Source organism: Oryctolagus cuniculus, chromosome 15 (genome assembly GCF_964237555.1).
Source record: "Oryctolagus cuniculus chromosome 15, mOryCun1.1, whole genome shotgun sequence".
NCBI classification, from domain to species: Eukaryota; Metazoa; Chordata; class Mammalia; order Lagomorpha; family Leporidae; genus Oryctolagus; species Oryctolagus cuniculus.
In genome coordinates, this window is record NC_091446.1 from 7,993,931 (window position 1) to 8,000,024 (window position 6,094).

Here is a 6,094-nt window from a genome sequence, read left to right on the forward strand (position 1 = left end):
AGTGGTCAAGTCTTGCGGAGAAAGCATCTCAGTGCCGGGCCTCCTTCCTGCCGCACCAGCTGGTCCTAGCGCAGGACACACACCCCGCCACAGTGCACCTGCCCCAAGGTGTTCAAGGGGCCCAGCCCCAGGGCCCTCCCTCACCGGGGGTCCTGAGCCCAGCCCCAAAGGACAGGTGCTATTTAGGAGTAGGGTGTCAGGGCCAGGGGCTCCAGCCCCCACCCCCACCCTGAGAGTGGATGGAGGAACTCTACCCAACCATCGAGACCATGGCAGGCTGCTCAGAGTCCCCGTGTCACCAGCAAACAGTTTAGGGCTTTTCTTTTTAAGGTTTATTTATTTATTTGAGAGGCAGAGAGAGAGAGAGGTCTTCCATCTTCTGGTTCACTCCCCAGATGGCTGCGACGGCTGAAGGGAACAAGGATGGTTTCCCAAGTCTGGAAGGAGCTGAGGGCTGCTCACCCAAACCTGCTGCCTGTCATCCGGGGCGCTGGCCAAAATGCACTCCCAGCCTTCCTTGCGGTCATCTGGGCCATGCACCCCTGGACACCTGGGAATCCCAGACCAGGCCCGTAAGCACCTCCGCCCCTCCTCCCCGCCCCCACGCTTGCTCCCTTCCCCGGGCCCACTCATGTCCCCGTGACCTCAGAGGCCAGGCCCTGAAGCTGAGGATTTAAAACAGAGTCACACAGAACAAAGTCGCCAACTCCTGGCCTTCACAGCCGCGCTGTCCACTGAGCCGCCCGGCACGTGTTACACGGATGTGGAGTCACCTGCTTCTTGGCGCCAAGGCTCACCCTGAACCATTAGCCTCTCTCCACCCACACCCGGGAGCGTAAGCTCTGCTCCTGCACAGAATGCCTGTGGGAGCCGCGGTTCTGACACGAACTCAAACCAGCTGGGGAAAAAAACAGATTTTCCGCTCAGCCAACAGGTAGGGGGCAGACGGACCTGACTCAGGCACGCGTGGGCTCAGGACCGAACTCTCCACCCTCCACAGTCCCCGAGCTTCTCGCTCTCGGAGGGTCTGCTGTGGCTCCGGGTGCACCGATCCCCCAGCCCCAGCAGCAAAAGAAAAATGAAGTCCTGTGATTGGCCCAGCTTGGATCCTGTGGCCACTCCCGACCCAATCAGAGTGGCCAGGCAGATGGGGCCCCCGGATTGGCCAGCCAGGTACCTCTGGCTACGCGGAGAGGGCAGGGGTCTGAGCAGCCACTTCAGGGACCCCCACACAGCAGCTTTCTGTCAGAGTTTTGTTCAGGAAGCAGGTGTTTCGCCAGCAGCTGTCAGCTTCCGCTGTGGCAGTGGATGAAGCGTCACAGGAGAGACCCATCTGAGGCTCCCGGCTGTGCAACCTTGGACAAGGCCCCAGCCTCTCTGATCTTTTCTCTCCTCATCTGTTTTCCCAGGAGGGCTACTCCCATCAGCCAGGGGGGGAGTCACAGTTAGGAGGCGACATGAGTGGACACGGCAGGCAGGAAGGGATGGGGGAAAGGGGCTGGCTTGCAGTTAAGACGCTGGCTAAGACGGGAGAGCCTGGGTTTGTCTCCCTTCCTGATCCGGCTTCCTGCTGGGAGGCAGCAGCGAGGGTGCAGGTGATTGGGTCCCTGCCACTCATGTGGGAAACCTGGATTGAGTTTCCCACCTGACTCCTGGCTCCTGGCGCCTGGCTCTGGTTCCAGTCCAGCCTTGGCTACTGCTGGCATTTGGGGAGTGAACCGGAAGATGAGGGACCCCCTCCCAAATAAGTAAATAAAGAGGTGTAGGGCAGGTGTCGTCTTGGTGGGACGTCTTCATCCCATATCTGAGAGCCCGAGTTCGAGGCTTCTATTAACTTCCTGTGGCACACACCCTGGGAGGCAGCAGCTGATGGCTCGAGTACTCCCATCCCTGTGGGAGACCCGGAATGGGGTCCTGGCCCCTGGATTCAGGGCTCTGCCCTGGCTGTGGTGGACATCTGGGGAGTGAACCAGCGATGCAGGGAGAATGGGCGTCATTTCTGGGCACCCCTCCCCGCCACAAGGCCAGCTCCGGGGCTGCGTTCCCGGTGTCGTCCTTGTCTGAGGAAGCCCGTCCTTGTCACTACTCCTCCAGGCGGCTGTGTCCCAGGCTCCGTTCCCCCAGGTAGCCCCGCCAAGCCCCAGCAGCTGCTGCTTGAGATCACGAGGGTCTCTGTGAGCGGGGCTAAGCCCTCCCGCTCCACACCTGCACCTGAGCAGTGCCTCTCTGAACTCCCCGCCTTCTCCTAACTCAAAATGCACGCTTCTCCTAAGGACAAAATGACTCGTTGGAAACGGCGTGGGCTTTGGGGCTGGGTGGCCCACATTTAGAATTCCAGGTCCGTTCCTTATTAGCTGTGCGCCGAGCCTCAGTTTCCCAAGCTGCAAGATGGGCACAACAATTCCTACGTCACAGGGCAGCGGTGAGAGTTACGTGAGATACGAGACGTGGAGGTGCTCGTCACGTCGCCTGGCACACACACGAGTGCGTGGCCCACGCAGGTTTCCTCTGTCGGAGCGCAGGTTACTGCAGGCGGACGGGCAGCGCCCACTGGCTTGCATTTCGAGTGCACTTCCCCCAGAACAGCTTTCCCAGTGGAGCGTGAAGAGTGAGGACGAGGAAGCCACACTCCAGTCTAAAACTCCACCTTGTCCCCACTGCTCAAAGGCCACATTCCGGGATGGGGTACTCAGCCCTCTCCCCTATTGTTTTAGTTTCTATAATAACTTGCCACAAATTGGGGAGGGGACTTAAACAGCAGGTGTGTACCCTCTTCCAGCTCAAGGGGCTTGAACTCAGGGTGCCAGCAGGGCTGGTTCCTACCGCGGGCAGCAAGACAGGAGCTGCTGGTGGCCCCTCCTACTGCTGGCCGTTGCTGGTGACCCTGGGCAGGCTCTGCTTGGGGTGGTGTCGCTGGGCTCTGACTTCATTGTCACATCGCTACCTTCCCATGTGGATCCATGTGCCCACTCCTCTTTAATCTTAAAATTTTCTGTATTTCACAATCATTAAAAATGCACATATAGACTGGAGACTTCCCAAGGAACAGAAGCTGGAAATAAGTTGAGGGAAGCGGGAGAACAGAAATTGTCCCAGAAAAGCTGTGAGGCTCACTCTTCCTTGGTTGTCCTTGATGAGCTCTTCAAGTTCTTTTCTGTGAACATGGGGAAATCCTGGCGGGCTGCACCATGGCCGGCTGCACCGTGGCCGGCTGCACCGTGGCCGGCTGCACCGTGGCCGGCTGTACTGTGGCCGGCTGCACCGTGGCTGGCTGTACCATGGCTGGCTGTACTGTGGCTGGCTGCACCGTGGCAGGCTGCACCGTGGCAGGCTGCACCGTGGCCGGCTGCGCCGTGGTTGCACTCAGCCTCTGCTCCATGGCTTGTTTGAGGATGACAAGTGAAGACGCACTGCTTCTTTCAGTGTCATCGACTTGCGGTAAACTTCCCGCTAGGAGCTCTGGGCACCGTCTGAGGCAGGGCCAGTTGCTGGAGCAATGCACTGTACAAAGGTTCCAGATGGTTCCATAGGAAACAGCTGGGGTCCTTTTTCATCACTCCCCCAAATAACAGTGCTGCTCCAACGGGACGAGACCGGGCACCTGGACCTGCCTCTTCTTACCCACACTGTAGAGCCACATTGGATACAGCCTGGGTCCCACCCTCCACTGTCATTGTCTCATTGTAGGTGAACCAATGGTTCTGTGTCTCCACTCTGCTCTATCAATTAAAGCCTTAGCATCAGCAATTAGCCCACTCTTGGCACAACCTATGTGAGCGTCAGTCTCTACGATTTTCTCAAAGCTGCTGGGCTCCATGAGTGAAGAGGTAATTCTCTTCTCCACGGCGAGGCAGACACCCTCTGCTGTCTGGGTACCAAGAGCTGTAGAACTGAGCTTGACGTCCTCAATGGCATATTCCACTTGAAATACTCTTCCTTCCGGGGAAAACGTGTTTGCGCCTCTTTTATTGGCTGTCCATAGTTCCCGTGGAGGCGACTGGGCCAATGCGCCTCCCTCCAGGCCTCGCCCAGCCCAATGGAGGCGGGACAAAGGGCATTAGTCCGCTCTCAACTGCCGGCGGTTGCTAGGTTCACTCTCCACGTGGCTGCAACAGCCAGGGCTGGGCCGGGCTGAGGTCAGGAGCCAGGAGCTTCATCTGAGTCTTCCACGTGGGTGCAGGAGCCCAAGTACATGGGCTATTTTCTCTGCTTTCACAGGTGCGTTAGCAGGGAGCTTGGTAGGAAGTGGAGCAGTACCCATACGGGATGCCAGTGTCATGGGGGTGGCTTAACCCGCTACACCACAATGCTGGCCCCTCCTCTTTTGTTTCTAGCATTATAAAGTTTTTCTCTTTATTTGAAAGACATGGGTGGGGAGAGAGAGAGAGAGAGAGAGAGAGTCGGGGGTCCCTCCTTTGCTCAGAACAGGCAGTCCTGTTGCTCGGAGCAGGTGCGCACTGCCCGAGCGTGTGTGTGGGCACCACTTTCCTTCCTTATTCTCCGCTGCTTCCCGCGCAGACACAGGCTGATGACCCAGTGCTGGCTGAACTAAAAGTCACTGCTCCGAGTTCTGAGAGTGGCCAGCCAGTAAAGGCAGCCTGGCCCCTCCTCGTCTCTGATAGGTCAGAGGAGCTGGGGCCCTTGGTTGTGTGTCCAATCATGTCCTCAAACAGGCAAGAAGAGGGCGGGGCTGGCCACAGCCCTGAGCTTGCTCACCTGCCCAGGCGAGGACAGAGGCGCTGCAAAGGCTGAGTCCCTGGAGCTGTCCACCTAGCGGCATCAAAGGGGACAGGCCGCCTGGCAGAGGGTGCGCTGGCCTTTATGATCGATGTGGTTCACTTGACCTGCCGCTGGTCACACTTCACTCCATTTTGTGGGTAGCAGGAGACCCCAAGCAGACCTTGGGGTCCCCTTTCTGGGGCCCCGTAATTTGCCTCACTGCTTATATTAGCAGCAGCCGCTTGCCAGGAGCTCAGTTAGAACATCGCGGTGCTGCTAGAGTTTCTTTCCTCAAGCACTCTGATGGCTGGGTAATTCTTTTTTTTTTTTTTTTAAGATTTATTTATTTGAAAGCGTTAACGAGATAGACGGAAAGATGTAAAGAGACCTTCCATCCACTGATTCACTCCCCATGGCCACAAAGCTGAGCCAAGCCAAAGCCAGGACCAGGAGCGTCATCCGGGTCTCCCACCTGCGTGCAGGGGCCCGTATACTTGGGCCATCTTCTGCTGCTTTTCCCAGGCCATTAGCAGATAACCGGATTGGAAGTGGAGAAGCTGGGACCTGAACCGGCGTCTGTATTGGATGCCGGTGCTGCAGATGGCAGCTCACCCACTGTGCCATGACGCACCCTGTTAGCTAATTCTTAGGCTAAGTCCCGACTTCTGGCTTTGGCTCTTTTCTTGTTGTGTGGCCCTGGGCGACTCGGCTGACCTTTCTGAGCCTCCTCTTTTGTTTCTGTATCTGTAGAGTAAGACGGGTTGAAGTTAGAATATGTCTACGTCCACAGTTCTTTTATTTCTTTTCTTTTTTTTTTTTAATTTTATTTATTCATTTGAAAGTCAGAGAGTTACACAGAGAGAAGAGAGGCAGAGAGAGAGAGAGAGAGAGAGAGGTCTTCCATTTGCTGGTTCACTCCCCAGTTGGCCACAACGGCTGGAGCTGCACCGATCCGAAGCCAGGAGCCAGGAGCTTCTTCCAGGTCTCCCACATGGGCGCAGGGGCCTAAGGCCTTGGGCCATCTTCTACTGCTTTCCCAGGCCATAGCAAAGAGCTAGATCAGAAGAGGAGCAGCCAGGACTAGAACCGGTGCCCATTTGGGATGCCGATGCTTCAGGCCGGGGCGTTAAACCCGCTGTGTCACAGTGCCGGCCCTCCAGTGCCAGTTCTAACACTCTAATGTCACTGTCTGGTGAGCAGATCCGCATGTTGGAGTTTCTTGGAAATGTGAACTAGCCGCTGTGGCTGTCGCTGTGGGAAGGTGCCTTGGGCTGCTGGCAAGGTGGCTGTGGGGGCCTGAGCACTGTCCACCCCGCTGTCACGTGGAGGAACAGCAGCAGACTTGGGAAGAGGAGTTGGGCGTCTCCCTCGGTAC

At 57.2% G+C, this 6,094-nt stretch overlaps 1 pseudogene; it reads right to left on the bottom strand.

The window, feature by feature from the left end:
* Positions 1 to 3,142: 3,142 nt before the first annotated feature.
* Positions 3,143 to 6,094, bottom strand: part of LOC100354390 (proteasome subunit alpha type-5 pseudogene) — a 10,717-nt pseudogene continuing 7,765 nt past the window's right edge.